This window comes from Solanum stenotomum, chromosome 2 (genome assembly GCF_019186545.1).
Source record: "Solanum stenotomum isolate F172 chromosome 2, ASM1918654v1, whole genome shotgun sequence".
Lineage (NCBI taxonomy): Eukaryota > Viridiplantae > Streptophyta > Magnoliopsida > Solanales > Solanaceae > Solanum > Solanum stenotomum.
In genome coordinates this window covers 56,619,537-56,639,482 of record NC_064283.1, presented here as the reverse complement: position 1 = coordinate 56,639,482, position 19,946 = coordinate 56,619,537, and the positions used below count along the sequence as shown (strand labels likewise).

The 19,946-nt window shown below is 33.9% G+C and overlaps 1 protein-coding gene across 1 annotated transcript in view; it reads right to left on the bottom strand.

The window, feature by feature from the left end:
* Positions 1 to 12,764: 12,764 nt before the first annotated feature.
* Positions 12,765 to 19,946, bottom strand: part of LOC125856682 (calmodulin binding protein PICBP-like) — a 64,372-nt gene continuing 57,190 nt past the window's right edge. Inside the window, exon 4 of the transcript XR_007445551.1 lies at positions 12,765 to 12,977. The gene's annotated coding sequence lies outside the window, so the exon portion shown is untranslated. The remainder of the gene's footprint in view (positions 12,978 to 19,946) is intronic.

Sequence of the window (19,946 nt, the reverse complement as noted above, 5' to 3'; positions counted from 1 at the left end):
TAAGAAACATATTTGTAAATGGTACAACTTTTGCTGCACAATGTACAATAATATTATGTTGTGGTCGTCCTACACTTCATGTTTCTATATAATAGAAATATAAATATTGACTATTAAAGTAAATAGTGTGCTTTTGATGAAATTAATCATGAAACCTATTCCATTGAAATTGCTCTATTCTTGAAAGTGAATGTGCCAGCAGTGCATAATATGTTTGGAAAAAAAAAGACAAGTAATTGAATAATGCACATGAACATAAAATGAGATACTAAAACTATCATAATTTGATATGCTCACATGATTGTGTTCCATTCATGAAGAATGACAACTTTTGATAAATGCTAAAAATGCAGATCCATTCTTTGAAGTGAATGAGGTGTATGTCCACCATGCTAGGTGTGGAAAAGGTCGCGGCCTTTGTCGTAAATGTGGTATCACCAAAAATATCTCTGGGCAGACATGTGTTATAGAAAAGTTCTCTACTTTATATTTTGTCTTGTATTGGATAAGAATTAGTACAATTGATGAGACACATTCTATAGTAAATAAGAAGTTTACTAACTCCAATACTCAGATCGTCTGGGACATCTTAAGCGTATAATAATGAGATGAATTATAGAAAATTTAAATGGACATCCATTAAAGAACCTAAAGATTCTTTTAAATGGTGAATTTTCTTGTATTGCTTGTTATCAAGGCAAGTTAATTATGAGACTATCATCAACGAAAGTTGAGATTGAGTCCCCAACGTTCTTGGAACGTAAACATGGGTATATTTTTGGACCTATTCACCCACCTAATGGGTTGTTTAGATACTTCATGGTCCTAATAGTTTCTTCTTCTAAATGGTCTCATGTGTGCCTATTGTCCTCTCGCAATTTGGAGTTTGCAAAATTATTGGCACAAATAATAATATTGTCACGCCCCGAGCCTACACCCTGAGCCTACACCCGGCACTCGAGAATCATTGCTTGCTCTCAAGTGAACCCTCGATTTGACTGACTACTTAGTAGAAGATTTGACTCAAGCAATATTAAAAGCTTTAAAGAGAAAAATATAACTTAACTGTCTCAAATACTCATTTAAGCAAAACATAATATTCGTTAAACAATTTCAAGAAAGAATTTCTGAAAACAATTTGACTATAGCTATCCTCTAAGTTCAACATGGGCGTCGGGACAAGACCCTTGATGCCCCAAAGTAAATACTGAAATGAAAAAATGGGGCACTCCGAAATGCAAGGAGGACTCACCAAAACTCTCAAATGGAAAGTGCAAAGTGATCTCAACGAAGCGCCTGTTAATAATCCTGAACACCTGTATTTGTATCATAAAAAGATGCATGTCAAATGACATCTGTACATTGAATGTACGAGTATGTAATATAGCCAAAGCGAAATGACGAAATGAAAAAACTGCAATAGATATAAATATATACTCAACTGAATGTAAAAAAATAAAGAAGTGAAATCATTTAAACTTTAGAAATACTTTCTCACCTCTCAACTCAACAATATGTTTTCATCCGATGATCTGTATTCTAGGATTACAACAATATTTTGGATTGAATGCATGAAGCAATTTAATTCCTTGGGGTGTCATAGCTAGTATCTGACAGAAAATTTAAGTTTCCTCACACACATAAATATATGCATAAAATTTAGGACGAGGATATGATAAATTATAGGTAAGAGTAAGACTGTTTGAATTTTTTCCAATTCTTTGTATCCTCACTCATTTCCTCAACTATTTTGTATGATATAAAATGCTTCTCCATTTTTGTTTTCACCAAAGTGTGGCATCAGTTCCTATAGATTTCCATTTCTCAATCTTCTTCTTTTCTTTTTCAATTTCTTTAGAAGTCGGTTTCATATAAATATCGTAAATTTTAAACAAGAAAGTAATAGATGGTAAGAGTCAGTCAATTGAAACATTGATAGAAAAAAGATAAATATAAATTTATCCAATGTATTTGAGTTGACTAGGATAGACACAATAACATAAGTAAAGTGTTATTTTCATCCGATTATATTTATCCTAAGACTTACTCAATTGATTGATACAATAAGCTGTGCACATTTTACTTCTGCAATATTTTTATAAAATGAATGTTGAAGTTGTGTTTTGTAGCACCAATGGCAATCAGACAAGTAATAAGTAGGCTTAAGGATTTGAGATTCAATTGACTTAAAATGAATATTTATTTATTTTTATAAAATTTGCAACTTCAAATTTTAAATTTTTCACAAAACAAGTTTTGACTTAACAAGATTATGCATGACATGAAATATCGAATCCCTAGGTTTAGGGTTGTATATGGCCGAGGTTTTCAAATATCAAATCAAACTATTTGTGTACAAATTTTAAATTTATAAACCAAATCAAACTAATAAAATTCAAGTTTTTATTGGGTTCTTCAACCTCGGGGTGGTTCGGGCTTTTCAAATACCAAACCAAACTATTGTGTCAAATTTTTAAATTTTTAAATCAAACCAAACTAATAAACCTAGGATTTTTTTTTGGTTTTTGGATTTTTCCGGTAAAGTATGCATACAAACATATAATTAACTTGTGCTCCAAATATTTCTTTAGTCCAACCAAAATACAACTATCTAAGGTGTTTCTTAAGAAAATAACACAAAATATGAGATGAGTGATGACACTAAAATATTTAATAAAAAATAATAATGAAATCATCATATAAAATAAATATTGCAAAGTCATAATGAAAATGATCATAATTTAAAAGTACCAAATCATGCTAAAATAAGTCTAATAAGTATTAGTTACATGATTAAATGTTAAAGAAAATTAAATTAGATTATGTATTTTAAATGTCAAAACCAATGTAAAACTAAAGAACAAATATTCAACATTATTTTCATTATTAGTGTTGAATTAATTTATTTTGTTAGCATCGTATTGATTTGATTTCGAATTGAGCTTTATTAGAGTTACTAATATCTATGAACTATAAAATTTATTGTACCATTCAAAATTTTAAGTCTCAAAAAACTTGAAAAAATATGTTAAAAGATAAAAATTATGAAAACGTATAAGTAATATTTAGAAATTACATCAAAGTAAATTCTTTTGTTTTTAAAATAAATTTTATAAATTATATATATAATACCGGGTTGGTTTGGTCTCGGGTTGACTTTTTTTTAGTTAAAACCAAACCAACCCAAATATAGTCGAGTTTTTTTTCCAATACCAAACCAAGTCAAACCAAATCATTAGTCGAATTTTTTTTCCAGTTTGACTCAATTTGCGATTTGATTTGATTTCCGATTCGGTTTTGTACACCCCTACCTAGGTTACTTTTAAAAAAATCTAATATTTGCTAAGGTTTAAAATATGTAAGGTTTTTAAAATGCACAACTCTAATAGCTTGGTGGCAAATTTTAGATTTTTCGCAACTTCAACTCTATTGCTGAATTCACATTAGAGTTGTGCGTTTTTAAAACCTTACAGATTTTAAATATAGTCATACGGATTCAATATTGTGCACTTCCTTGCCACTACGTTATGAGTCTTCATTGATTTTGCGGGTCTCCAAAATAATATATATATATATATATATCAATATAAAAAAGATTTGACCTATTCGATGAACGATGTCCAACTAAACATCCTGACACGACCCTTACGTAGCTCAGCCCCTGGACTAGATGTATCATTCACTCCATTACTGAAAGTGAAAACCATGCTATATACAATGTAACAAATATAGTGAAATAGATAAAACCGATAAATATGGAGCATAGATTTGTTTTGTTAAGAATTTCCTTTCCCATTAAATTTGTTGTCTTTTTGCGTGTATTTAACTTTATCTTGTTTTAAATATTTTTAAAAGTAAAATATATCTGAAGGCATAATATTATTCGTTAAAAAATAACTAGAGAGAGAGAAATCATTTATGCAAATTGCAATTAGTAAGAGAATTAGGATGATTTAAGACTGAATTGTAATCAGCTTTTGAATCGTAAAAGAGACAAATCAAATTGTACTGATTTTATTACGTATGATATGGTAATGTGATTCAAAATCGAATCGAATTGTATTTATATTGCTGTATTATATTAAATATATATGACCAATTTCTAGTAAAATTAAAGTAGGAGTTTCTAATTAGTTAAATAAATACGTGTCCATCACGTAGTTTCTGTTCTTGTGTACCATGTTTTTCTATAGAAACTTCCTCAACGAACTCAAAAATAAATGTTCGTAACTTTATGTGAACTATTTTTTGCTTAAAATATATGTTGACAAACAAAAGATATATATATTTTTTCTAAGCTAAAGGTGAACGTGCTTAATCAAGATTGGCCATAGCTAGTTATAACGTGCTACAACAATTCTTTTCATGAAATTATTATTAGGCTTGATCTACTTTCTCATCTTTTATTGTAGTGTGTGTTATTAATCATGGCTTTTAATTATATTTACTTCATCAAGGGAAAAAGGTAACATGCATGATTCATATGTATTAAAATAATAATAAGATAGGAATAACAAAGATAATTAGCGCTCTATAGCTATAGTTTTGTTATTTGTGCTCCATAGCTAAATTATGTTTTGTATAAATCGCAGTGATTTGTATAAATCAGACGTCTGTGTCTATGAAAATTGCGTTTGTATTGTAGAAATATCACGTCTAGGATTAGAGAAATCAAGGATTGTATTGATGATTATAATATTGAGTTACAATCTCCTTATATATAGGAGAAGAGTCCTATTCTACTTATACTAGGAAACCTACTACAACACAATTATTTACATGAGTAGTATTGTATTATAACTCAAATACCTTATCCTAGTCAACTCCTGCAATATACAGTAGCTTAGTTGTACATAACTTAGGATTTAGTAGTCTAGTCCGTCTAGTATGACTCTAACTCGTCAGCCTGCTTCGATGGACCTGTTCCTTCGACATGTTCCGTCAGTCTTCAAGCTTCCTTCAACACTTCCCCACAAGCTAGTGTGAGTGGAGGAACTGTAAGTCCTAGCTTGCTGCGAAAACCAGAGAAAACCTATTTTGTTAAGGCTTTGGTATGAATATCAGCCTAGCTGATCCTTAGACGTCACAAACTGAGTAAGAAGTTGTCCCCTAGCCATTTTTTCATGAACCAAATGATAGTCCATTTCAACATGTTTGGTTTGAGCATGCATAACTAGATTAACCGTCATGTACAAGGCACTCATGTTATCACAGTACAACGTAGGAACAAATCGAAGGAACACTCCAAGGTCATGAAGAAGATACAAAATCCAAGTCATTTCTGCAGCAGTGGAGGCTAGTGCTCTATACTCAGCTTCAGCACTCGATCGGGCTACTGTAGTCTATTTCTTGGAGGTCCAAGAGATACAATTTGCACCTAGGTAGATGCTATAGCCTATAGTTGATCTTATAGTGGTGGTACAACCACCCCAATCAGCATCTGAGTAGCCATACAACCTACATGGAGACTGTGAAATAATTCTGAGTCCAAAGTGTAGAGTACCTTTGATGTACCTGAGAGTCCTTTTTACCCCTTGAAGATGTTTAGTGTTTGGGTTTTGCATAAACTGGCTTGCTAAATTCACAGCATGAGTGATATCAGGCCTTGTGAGGGTCAAATACTGAAGGCTCTCTGCTATCATTCTGTACAAGGAGGCATCTACAAGACTTCTCACAGCTTCATGCAAACCATGCTCCTGAGCCAAAGGAGTGGCTACAACCTTGGACAAAGTCATCTCTGTCTTGGCCAGCAACTCAGCAACATACTTGCTTTGATTCAAGTGAATTCCTCCTTCGAAATACTTCACCTCAACTCCTAGAAAAAAATGTAAAGGGCCAAGATCTTTCATAGCAAACTCCTTCCCAAGTTGGAGAACCAACGCTGAGACATGAGATAGATTACTTCCTGTGACAATAATATCATCCACATATAACAAGAAAAATATTTTGCCTTTGTGAGTTTGCAAAATAAACAAGGAAGGGTTAACCTTACTACAAATGAAACCAAGGTATAAGAGATGCATGCTAAACCTATCAAAGCAGGATCTTGGTGCTTGTTTAAGACCATACAATGTCTTTTTAAGTAGACACACATGCTGAGGATATTGGGGATCAACAAAACCAGGAGGTTGACTCATGTACACCTCCTCTTGTAGGAAGCCATGGAGAAAGACATTTTTGACATCTAGTTGTCTAACTTCCCACTTGAACTGACAGCAATGGATAGAACCACCCTAATAGTTGTGGCTATAACCACAGGACTAAATGTTTCTTCTAAATCTATCCCTTCAAGCTGCGAGAATCCCCTTGCCACAAGTCTGGCCTTGTATCTATCTACCATCCCATCAGCTTTTAACTTTGTCTTGAACACCCATTTTGAGACAATCAAATTTATACAAGGAGATTTGAGCACCAAAATCCATGTGTCTTGTTAGTATGCAAAACATCAATTTCTTCCTACATTGTTGCAAGCCAATGAGGTGACCTTAGTGCTTCCTTAGTAGTACTTGGTTCTCTAAAAAATTTTGTGCTACTGCGAGAAACAAGTGACAAGTGTTGTTCCTTCGCCTTGTGCCTAGTGATCATATGATGCCGTTGTGGTGCAGGAAGTACCTCAACTGGTACATCAACCAAAGTAGTTGACTGGAGTGTAGCATTGTCAGATTGATGATCAACTGGTACATCAACGAAAGTAGTTGTTTGATGATGCTCATTGGCTGGACCTATAAGTGCAACCTGTTCCTCACTGCTACTAGCAGATCCAAAATCTGCAGTTGGAGTTTCAATATTACTGTGTGAATCATCATCTTCAACCTGTTCCTCAACATCTGATCCTATGCCTGAGAGGTCAATAGTACTCTCATCATCAAAGAGTATATGAGTTGTAGCAGCATTATCACTAGTAATGTGTGGACTAGCAGCCTGTACTTCCCCTGAATCAGACTTATCATGTGCCTGCAATTTAGAAAAAAGATTCAACAAAAGTAGCAAGATGAAGTGAGATATCAACGTTAGTCTGAGATTGCTTTGGAAACGCATAGGGTAATGTGTTTTCATCAAACACAACATGTCTGAATATGTAAACCCTTCTTGTAGGGGGATGATATCATCTATATCCTTTGTGTAAGCTGTTGTACCTTATGAACACACAAGGGTAGGTCTTTGGACTGACTTTGTTGCTACCCTTGATATATGGAAAACATCTACACCCAAAGACTTTTAGGTTGTTGTAATCAGGTTGTTCACCATACAACTTAACAGATGGAGTCATCATCTTTCGGACTGAGGAGGGCAATCTATTGATGAGAAATACTGCAGTGAGGAAAGCCTCAACCCAAATAAACAAAGGTAGATTAGCATGAAGTAGTAGAGTTAAGCCAGTCTCAACAATGCCTATGTTTTCTCTCTGCAACTCCATTTTGTTCAAGTGTGTTAGGACATGAAATATGTCTCACGATGCCACAATCTTCCAAATGCTCAATGAAGTCTGTTTGGATAAATTCGCCACCTCCATCACATTAAAAAAATCTTAATTTCTTTAGAAAATTGTTTTTCCACCATTTTCTGGAATTTTAGAAAGACCTCAAAGAATTCAGCTTTCTTTTTCAGTGGATAAATCCATGTATATCTTGTGTGATCATCAACAAAAAAAATATAATATTTCATATGTTGGGAAAATTCGACAAGAGCAGGTCCCCATAAGTCACAATGTATTTTCAATAAAGGTTCTTTCTCAATTTTATTTCTCAAACCAAATGAAAGTTTACAACTCTTTCCCAACTGACAACTGGAACAAACAGTAGACATTTTATTCCAACTACTAATATTGATGCAACTATTACTATTCAAAACTTTTAAAGACTTCAAACTAGGGTGCCCTAATCTAGTATGCCACATGTTATCCGACGTATTCCAATCACGTGCAGCAGTCAAAGCATAGGGATTGTTATCTTCCAAAGAATATAGTCCATTCCTTTTAGGTCCCTTGGCCAGCAGTGTCCTTGTCTTCTTGTGTTTTACAACAAAGTTACTTTCATCAAATTCAAGAGTGCAACAATTATCCTTTGCAAGCTAACTAACTGAGAGTAAATTTTTATTAATCTTAGGGACTATAAGAACTTCTTTTAACTTTAGACCTGATCCGGATATGTTTCCAACATGTGTTATACCTAACTTTGATCCATTCCCAATAATGATTTTATTTGTTCCATTGTAGTGTTTAAGATCAGTTAGGATACCTGAGTTATGTGTCATATGGCTACTTGCTCCTGAGTCCACATACAATGTGTCATCAATAGTGTTTTGTAGATTAGTAGCCGTCAATGTTTGTGATAACTCATCTGCGGCTTGGTAAGAGTAATCCCACCTGTAAAAACACTTAAGAGCAGTATGGTTATTCCTACCACAGATTTGACACGCATTAGTATTTTTCCTTTCATGACTTCCACTTGAAGAACTGTTTTGAGGACCTGGTCCGTTTCTGCTATTATAAGAACCTGTTCCTTGTCCAGCTGGCTTAAATCCTCTTCCTCTAGAATTGAAATTATTTTTTCTTCTTCTTTGAGAGTAGTTTCCTCTTCCCCTGCCTCTTTGGGTAGAGAATGCCATGTTATGATTTTGTTGAGGCACCTCTTCTTTATCCTCCCTCATATCAAAACCCCTGAGAGCATTAACAAATTGATTAAGAGTAGGATATGGTGTCTTACCTAGCATGACAGTCCTGAAGGACTTGTACTTAAGACCTAGACCTCTAGCAAAATTAATCACTTTGCTATCTTCATCTACATGCTTGTGAATTGCTGCAAGGCCATCACATATGCCTTTGAATTCTTTAATATATTCGTCAATTGTTTTGGTTCCTAGCTTCACACTTTGCAGTTATTGTTTGAGTTGGAACTCCTTATCTTTTGTTCCTTGAAGATAAGCTTCTTCCAAGCATTTCCACATCTCCTTGGCAGTTGAGCAGCCTACGATCAAGTACATGCTTTCTTCTGTCAAGGTGCATGAGATCCAACGCCTTAGCAACACATTTTTCTCCTCCCAGTCATCAATAATGTTGTTGTCTTCTGCACCCTTCTCGCATGCTACAGTTTCCTCAATAGTCTTTCCAGTGGAACATGTATCTTTAGGTGGTTCTGTGATGAGGTAGGTTAATCTCATCACTTGAATCAATTGAGACATTTGTGTCCTCCATATAAGATAATTCGTTGGCTTAAGTTTGATGGAGCAGGATGAAATAAGATGATGAAGTGAAGAGGTTGAAAGAGTGTTGGTAGAAGGGGTCATTGCGGTTCGATTTTGTGGTTGTTTTGGTTTTGATCTAATACGTTAAAGAGCGGAAAAGCTTTATTGCTCTGATACTATGTAGAAATCTCACGTCTAGGATTAGAGAAATCAAGGATTGTATTGATGATTATAATATTGAGTTACAAGCTCCTTATATTGGAGAAGAGTCCTATTCTAGTTATTCTAGGAAACCTACTACAACACAATTATTTACATGAGTAGTATTATATTATAACTCAAATACCTTATCCTAGTCGACTCCTGCAATATACAGTAGCTTAGTTGTACATAACTTAGGATTTAGTAGTCTAGTCCTAGTATGACTCTAACTCTAACTCGTCAGGCTGCTTCAATGGACATGTTCCTTCGACATGTTCCATCAGGCTTCAAGCCTCCTTCAACATGTATATGTATATGTTCTTTGTGTTAGGCTAGAGTGGCGAGCGAGATTAGGAGAGAGGCGAGCGAGAGAGGGCAGAGAGTTGAGAGAAGTGAATTGTATATGTATATCGGTTATATCCATATATATATATATATGTATCAATGGTTGTGTTTGTATATCTGCATAACATTTGAATTTGTATACAATTGAATCGAGTTAATATACAATTGAATCGAGTTAAAATATTTGTATTTGTATATCAAATCTCTCTCTCTCGCTTTATACAAACATAAATTATACAAATACAATGTATAATTTGTGTTTGTATGAAGAGAGAGAGAGAGAAAGGCAAAAGAGAGCTGGGCTTCTATTTGTATAATTATAAGTGTATAGAATGGAGAAATATGTATTTGTACTTGTATACACAGTTTCTCTCGCTTTATACATACATAAACACAATTTATACATTTTTATTTGTATAAAATGAGAGGCGAGGGAGAAAATTGAGAGTAGAAGCGAGAGTTAGGGGAGAGAAGCGAATGACAAGAATTTGGTGCGAATCGAAATTAAATGAAACTGTAGCTATAACATTTATTTTAAATTAATAGTTTGCTATAATAATGCACAATTTTCCCTTCTATTTAATAAATAAACAAATTAGATATGAAATTCGTCAATTATTTTATTGATGATAATCCATCGTTGTTTTAGGGACAAAATTATTCATCACAAACTTGCAAGGAATATGATATCTCAAAAGAAATTAACCTTTTTCTATTTAAATCGTCACAAATAATAAAATGGTCAATCAAATCTTGATTCAAGCAAGTTATAATACAAAATTCACAATTATTATGTATAATGTAAATTGAAAAAATAAATAATATTGGTTATATTAAAGCTAGCTCTAGTAATCATGCTCTAATACTGATATCGAACATGACTCCAGACAAAAAAACTCTTCTAGTAATTTGTTGTCTTCCACCAGTTAGTTTCTTCATTCTTTGACACTAACACTGGTTGATACCTAACCAATTTCATTGATAATGGTGTTGAAACTTTAAGAATCTTGTCTTGTAACAACATGTTACGGCGGTCCACGGCAACTGCTTTTGCCGGATTTTCAAGAACCCCGCCATGCATCGCCGTCCCCGTCACTGCAACATTATCAGTAGACATCTTTGGTGACCTTGGATAGTAGAAATCAGTAGGAAAAAAGTAATATTGAAGCCCTGCCATTAATATTAAAAACTTTGCTATATGAACTTTTGTTTTGAGTGATTTTGTATGTTGATATTATATTTTTGATGTTTTTGTTGGGTATTTATAGAGAGAAAACATGGAAATCTGAAAAGAAGTAGGAAAAGGAAAAAGAAAAAGAAAGATTTGACTGCCTTGTTCATCAAGTAGTTTCCTTATTTAATTCATGTGTACCAACTTGATTTCTAGAAAAAAGTTGCATAAAATAACATTATAATCTTCCACTACAAGTACTACCTACTTTCTCGATAACATGTTTTTTATTGGACACGAAATTTAAGTAAAACTAAATTATTATTATTTAAAATTTATGATCATATAGATGTGTTTAAAAATCATCCTACTAAAAATGAAATGGAAAGTTTAAAATTTAATTATATCTAAATATAAAAAAGTATCAATCTTTCAAGGACATTTCTTTATAAAAAAAAATATATACATATTCTCTTTCAACAAGTGACAAATAGTTCAATTCACTATGACGAGACAAATATATGTATTTCGATTAGGCCCCGTATTTTATGGTAACGGTCCTATCATATATGTCTTTTTTTTTCATTTTAGGTTGAAAATTAATTTTACAATATAGATGCTTATGATCTTCGTCAATACTAACTTAAGTCTTTGAGTTTCACCAAAAATACGAGCTTACTTTTGTTATTATACTCTTTAATATAGTGAACATCTAAGTTGTTCCGATTCTCCAAAAATGTTGTCACGCTCATGTCGAATCCTTCAAAAAATACACTATTTTTGGAGGATTCGACACGCATCTGTTGATATTTTTGAAGAGTCCGAGCAATATAGGTGAACATAATATGTTATGGATGATATGTAGTTGTTCGAGTTAATATCTCAAAAGGTCACTCAACTTTGAGAATTTATCTAACAAAGTCATTGAACTTTGTTTTATATCATTAAAATCACTAAACTTAGACCTTTCTATCAATAAAATCTCTCAATCAAATTTATCATTAAAAAAAGTATTAGCATGGCAAAATAAATTATTATTTTTATATCATGTAAATATAAATTCCACAATTAAATAAAACTAAAGAAATCTCATTAAGGACTTTTCACTTCCCTCACAAAACTTTTTTTAAAAAAATAAATTAAAATGTATATGCAAACACAATTTTAAATTTCAAAACTTATTTATCAACAATTTTAAAAAATATTTTTTTCGAACTTGAACAAATCTATGCATGTCAACGTTAGCAAACAGTGGAGTTACAAAGGAAAAGTAAAATCTTTACCAATTATATTTAGCAAGAAACAGATTACACGCCGAAGAACGTATTAATTAATATATACTTGTTCTTTTTTTACATTTGTTTATTGTTTTTCTTCCTGTTTTGGATTTAATTTGTCGTTTTGCTTAAATACTTATACTCATTTTTTATTTAGGAGACAAACTAAATATTTTGGTATTACCGTATTCAGTAATACCAAAATATGTTTCACTAAGAAAAATTATTCATTTATTTATTAAATCACACATAAATTATGCAATAATATCATAGAACAATATTTGTTTTCGTAATTAAGTTTGTCCGAACATTTTTTAATAAGTTTTTTTTAAAATTTTATTTATTTGTGGGTCTGTGTTTATATGACATAAAAATAATAATTTATTTTGCTATGTCAATATTTTTTTAAATAATAAATTTGATTGAGTGATTTTATGGATAGAAAGGTCTAAGTTTAGTGATTTTATTGATACAAAACAAAGTTCAATGACTTAGCTAGATAAATTCTTAAAGTTGAGTGACCTTTTGAGATATTAACCGTAGTTGTTCTATTTACATACAAACATGACCATTCTCAGAGCTTATAATATAATTGTCACAATAATATATAGAATACACTCTGTAGCAGAAAGTATTAATAGAACCTATTTACTTTTGTACAAAATCTCATATGCACCCTTACATCAAGTTGCTAATCTACCAATTGCTGCTAAAAAAAAAGCAATGAAACCTAGTGCAAATACACCACAAGTCGACAACCATCCCACGCGATCAACTTTCTGAAATTGCCTCTGTATAACCTGCCTATGAGTCAGGAGAAATGAGAAATCCTTTTATAGTGTGTAAAAACAATAAGCATTGTCAAAAGTTTGACTTTCAGTTTCTAGGGAATATTTCTGCAATGTTTTAATATCGATTTGTTAGACTTTCGGAGCTTATGGAACTCCACTTTAATTCTACATTTAAATCTGCTTTCGTATCTTTAAATGTTTAGTTTTGGGGTTAGTTGGTTAGTAGTAATGGTTCTCCCACCGAAGGGTTAGTGTGAGTGTCAATCACGACAATCTGAATTGTGACATAAAAAAATATTAATGTAATGCAAAAAAAAAAAGAAGAGAAGTGGAGTATTAAATAATGAGAAGTAAATAAATAAGGATAGGTTAGCCAAATTATGCTCTAATTAATATTTTTTAAAGAGGTGTGTAAACAAAAATGTAACGAGTAAAGTGATTTGAAATGAGTAATATTTATCGAGCCAACGAATATATTAAAAAAGAGGTCAGCCGTTTGCATTTAAAATGATGTGAATAATTCTGTGTTTCTAGGGACTATTAATTTGTAGGATCCCAATCCCTATTACACTAAAAGTAAAATGCAGTACTTCATCTATCTAATAATAGTTATTCACTATTAATTTGATACATCATTTAAGAAATAGTAAATAATAGGGGTAATACTATTTTATTATCATTTGATTTTATTAAATTTAATGTTTTGAAAAATGTGTTAGATGATAAATAGTATTTAATAGTAAGAATAAACTAGACACAAAAGGTAAATTATCTCTTGATTTTTTAAATTGGACAAATATTGTTGGACAATTATTTTTAGTATAGTGGACAACTATTGTTGGACGAAGGGAGTATTATATATTGGGAAAATTAGTAAAGTAGTCAAAATCCCTAACATAATTAGCTTAAAGCCTTAAACATCTACATTACAAAATAATTATTAAAAATGTCATTATGTCATTATTTTAGCAAATATAATGTATCATAATATAATTAATTTACTATCCTTTTATTTCTCAAATCAGTTACCTAGTTTGACTTTACTACCAATTAAAGGTTTTTTTAAAAAAAGCGCAACTTTCACATCTGGCAAACATAAAAATCATATTTGTATGTTATAACTATAGTTTGCATAATTGCGCTCCATAGCAAATTTTATGTTTGCTATGGAGCTTTTGATTTGTATAATTCGCTAGATATATCCAATTTTACACAAATTGTTAAGTTTTGTATAAATTCATTTATACATTGTAATTTGTATAATAAGATCCGTATTTGTATAATTATAAGTGTATAAGACGAAAATATATGTATTTTTATTTGTACATACAATTTTCTCTCACTTTATGCAAACGCAAACGCATTTTATATATTTTATACCAAAATGTATAAAATGGCTAATTGTATACCAAATTAGATGGCCAAAAAAGGGATGTTTGCTGCGAATTACAAATAAAATAAACTATAACTATAGCATTTAATTTGAATTAATAGTTTGCTATTTCATATAATTTTTCCGACCCCACATTCTAATATTCTCTCTCTAGTTTTTTACCCCAAATCTCTCCACTCTCTCTACTGTTTCCACCATTGTTATCTCATATACTTGTTTAAGACATTTCTTCGACTTGTACGATTTCAACATCTGATAATTCTTCGTGCAAATTGGGGTATAATATTTGATTACTATTTCTTACATCTAATCAGGAGTCAGACCTGCTCCACAACTTATCTGCTTATTGGGCTCGGGCGGTTTCCTGTCGGGTTCTAGATCTCCGCCGCCGCTCTATGGATGATTCCGAAAAGACTCTTCTTGAATCCATGGAACTTGATGAATCAATTGTTGGATCGATGTTCTTAATTGTCCATCATTCTCAATTTTAAATAACCAAAATACAGTTTATTTACATATTCATTATTTAGGTATTCATCCTAATTAAATATGTAAAACAAACTTTTTATTTATTTTACTTATTTTGTATTTACAATATCACTTTGTATACCAAATAGCTTGTATTTAGATTTGATTTCATATTCGTCCTAATGGTATACCATCAAGTTTTGCATTTATATTTGATTTTGTATTCATTCTCAATTCTAAATAACCAAAATACAGTTTATTTATGTTATATATGTATTAATCCTAATTGCATCAGTAAAACAAATTTTGTATTTTATTTTGCTCATTTTGTATTTTCAATATCACTTTGTATACCAGAAAGTTTATATTTAGATTTGATTTTGTATTCATTTTCAATTCTGAATAATCAAAATACAGTTTATTTACGTATTCATTATATAAGTATTCTGTAACGACCTATTTTCATCGTTATAGAAAAACCAACGGGGAAAAATTTTGGGCCGAAAAACTTTTTGATAGTAACTTGAAATTTCTCAACCTAGTCTAGATTTGGACGAAATCGGAGTCAGTAAGGTCTAGGAAAATATGGTAACAAGCGGGAGGTCTAATTGTGAATTTGATCATATGAGTAGATAACTAAGACGTTAAGGAAACCGTATGAGTTTACATAATTGAATTTGAACGAGTAGAACTCCTGAAAACGAACTTAGCGTGAACGGGTATTTTCTGAGTGTTATGGAATGAAGATGTATTGTGAAATGGAGGTTTGGAACTCTTAAATCGACTTTCTGTCTCCGTGCAAGCCGCTATGGTGGGATTAGTGCCGCCAGGGTGGGGCCGCTGTAGCGGGGTGAGGGTCGCACAGCGGGACAGTCACGAAAAAAGTCGGTAATAAACCCCAAAAACGTCATTATTCTGCAATTTCCATTTTTGAGAGCTAGGAAACGACCCCAGACGAGTTCTTGACAGTTTTCGACGAAGTTTGGTTCTAAAGGTAAGGTTTTCGCTCCCCGATTCCATTTTTCGATCCGTAGAACGTAAAATCGTGATGGGATATCACTGGGGCGAGGATTTTGAATGGTTTTGGATGGTGGGAAAAATCCTAACTGCACCTTAAGATCATAATTCGGGTCTTAGGTCATTGGGTTAGTTGTAATTCGGGTAAATTAGACCTTAATTATTGATCCTCGCATTCAATTATTTGTTTGTAGACCTAGAGTAAGCGGAAATAATCCAGAAAGGGAAGAATCAAGTTTCTTAGGGGATTCAAGCTTTGTTTGAGGTAGGTGATGGTTGTGATTTCAAGTGTGTGATATATGTTTGTACTTGCTTCATTATATTGCATGTATGTATGCGAATGTTGCATTATTGATCACACTAATCGTAAATGAGTATGAGCGAATAACTATATGTCATGAATCACCTCTTGATTGTATGATTTTGAGAATGTACATTGTGATTTATGATTATGGTATATTGAATGGATCGGGTGTCACAAACTGGCACACTAACTGGGATCGGTTGCTACGTACAGTATAAACTCTGGATCGGGTGTCACGAACTGGCTCACTAACTTGGAACGGGTGTCACAATCTGGCACAATAACTGTTTGAGTATGGGTTCTGTGAGAGGACCAATGACTTGTCATATATGTGGAACATTGATAATGTGGAATTGTGCATTGATCTGAAATGATATTAATATTGTATATGTTCGGTGTATGCATATTTTAAATGTTGTAATTACTTGCTTATATAGCACTTAGTGGGATAGTTGTGTGATCCTATCAGTACATTGTAGTTGTGTACTGATACTGCACTTGCTCTTTCTTTGTTGATACAAGACATCTTCAGGTGGCTATTGACAGACCTCCATTAGAAGACCAGTGATCGATTAGAATTCAAGGGTGAGCCAATTCTTCCAAGCTTCCATGAGTTCTCATTATGTTTAGTCCATGGCTATTCAGACTTAGACTAGTACTTTAGATTTTCTTATGTTTAGTTGGGTTGTACCCATTTCCTTTAGACTGTTGGTTTATTGTTAGAGTTTTGGTACATTGACTTTGAGGTTCTAGGGATTTTCTTTCCTCATTGTTTTGTTAGTCGTTGTTAGACTTTTGGAAGTTTATGGAAAATTTAGTTTTTTGCATTTAAACCTGCTTCCGTATCTTTAAATGTTTAGTTTGAGGTTAGTTGATTATTAGTTATGGTTTGCCCACCGGAGGGTTAGTGTGGGTGTCACTCACGATGGTCTGGGTCGTGACAAAGTTGGTATCAGAGCCCTAGGATCATTGATCTCGATGTACCAAAATGAGTCTAGTAGAGTCTTGCAAAATGGTACAGAGACGTCTGTACTTTTCTTCGAAAGGCTACAAGAATTTAGGAAATCTCTCTATTTTGTCTTGTCTCCTGTCGTACTATAACTTGGGTCCAATTGGACTATTCTGTCCGCAAATGGTTAACATTAGATTCACCGGCGTCAGACATGTTGCTCCCGTCAATGAACCAGTCGAGGGATCTGTAGTCAGAGGTCACGGCCGAGGCATGAATAGAGGAAGAATTAGGGGAAAAGGCCGAGGAAGGGTAGCACCTACTAGCGATGGAGCACCAGTTGATAATGCTCCTAGAGATGAGGCTCATCCTACACACAATGAAGTGATAGAAGAGAATGTGGAGATTGGAGACGAAGTGGATGTTGGACAGGAAGAGGATGCACCGGCTGGGAATACCAGCGTCCCTCCCTTAGACCAAGTGTTAGCTCAATATATCATGACTTTTCTGAAGGGATTGATTGGTCCTGCAATCCTTCCAACAGGGCATGCTACTCAACCTCCAACTAATCACCCTCATACTGCTACTAGTCCCAGGAAAGATGCAACATTAGGTACTGATTCCTTTTTCCGTCTTTTGTTGGGTCCTGTGATGACCGATAATGAGCATGAAATAATGTTGACTAAGTTTTTGAAACTAAAGCCTCTTGTGTTTCTTGGTTCTGAGAATGAGGACGCTTATGAATTTATTTTGGATTGTTATGAGAGGCTGCATAAGTTAGGTATTGTGCATCAACATGGAGTAGAGTTTGTGACTTTCCAACTTCAGAGTGAGGCTAAGCAGTGGTGGAGAACTTATGTGGAATGCAGATAGTCAACTCTACACCCACTCACTTGGACACAGTTTCATGCTCTATTTCTGAAAAAGTATGTGCCTTAGACTTTGAGAGATCATAAAAAAGGATGAGTTCATGGCTTTGGATCAAGGTGGTATGTACGCGGCTGCTTATGAGTCCAAGTTACATGTTTTGTATAGATATGCTATGCAATTGGTGACTACTGAGGAAGAAAGGATATGTCTATTTGTTAAGGGACTGAATTCTGAGTTACAGGTATTGTCTATACACATGACTTCTGCAGGAAAGAGTTTTAATAAGGTAACATATTTTGTGTAGAAAGTGGAGGGGGTGAGGCGAGACGGTCAGGCTAAGACATTGTCTAAGAAAGCTAAGAACTCAGGAAACTTTCAGGGCTCCTACTCTAAAGGTTCAGGTAGGCAAACACTTGCAGCCTGGCCAATTCAGTCTGTTATGCCCGCCTCTACAAGTAATTACTCGGGAACTCCACCTCAGAATTTAATTCAAGATAGCCAGGGAGACGCACCTTCGGCGGGCAGCAGGTCATCTTTTGATCGTACTTGTTATAATTGTGGAGAACCTGGCATATGAGGATAGATTGTCCCCACTCATGCCTGTTGGACCCCGTGCAACAGTTGTCTAGAGTAGTGGTACCCGCGGGAAATGGTAATAATGGTTGAGGGCATCCACAAAGTGGGTGAAGAGGAAATCAGTAAGGCCGTGGAGGTTGGGAAAATGGTAATGCAGGCAGAGGTGCAGCGTAGCCAGGCAGGGAAGTCGGCCGTCAAGATAACAAGGCTTAGATTTATGCCTTTCCAGGCAAGAGCGAGGCAGAGTCTTCTGACGCAGTGATCACATGTACTATTTTTGTCTGTGATTAGATGGCTAATATGTTATTTGATCCGGGTTCTACTTATTCTTATGTGTTAATTAGTGCGATTTACCTTAGAATTTGATATGATTTGTGATATACTTGATGCCCCCATCCATGTTTCTACCCCAGTTGGAGAGTCTCCATAGTCACCCATGTCTATCGTGCTTGTCCTGTTATGTTTATGACTTTCAGACTTGGGCTGATTTGGTTATTTTGGATATGACTGACTTTGATATAATCTTAGGCATGACTTGGTTGTCCCCCTATTATGTTGTGTTGAATTGTAACACTAAGTTGTGACTTTAGAGATCCCCGATAGGGAAAATTTAGAGTGGGAAAGGGTGTACAAGCCTAAAGCCAACTAAGATCATATCCTCCATTCGAGCTAGGAAACTAGTGAAGCAGGGTTATTTGGCTTATTTGGCCTATATTCGAGATATTGAGGTTGAGTCTCCTTTTATTGAGCTTATCCCTGTGGTGTCCGAATTTAGAGAAGTGTTCCCTACTGATTTGCCTGGTATGCCTCCAGATAGAGATATAGATTTCTGCATTGACTTGGAACCTAGTACCCACCCCATCTCCATTCCTCCGTATCATATGGCTCCGACAAAATTAAGAGAGCTTAAGGCTCAAATCCAAGAGCTTCTGGATAAAGGATTTATTCGCCCTAGTGCTTCCCCTTGTGTCACGACCCGAGAGTACCCCCTAGTCGTAACATGGTGTATTCGACCCCGAAGGGGCCTTATACGAGCCACATAGTCATTCATTGCATTCAATAATGAAAATAGTGCGGAATAAAAAAAAACTTATTTACATCCACACATTTGAACTTCATTAAAACAACTTAAAAAAAACACACAGCGGAAGTCTAAGTCTCACATGGCCATCTTAGACACAATCACAAAACATAAGTAGGGACACGGCCCTTTACAATCAAAAGAAGTCTATTACATGAACAAAAGGACTTAAAAGTCTTATCCTCGAATCCATGAGGACATACCAAGTCTTGGAGGAAAGCAATCCAACACTTCAAACTAGCTAGGAGTGATCACTTGCCGGAACTTACACTTATAGAAAATAGAGAAATATGGAATTAGCACAATTAAGTACTAAGTAT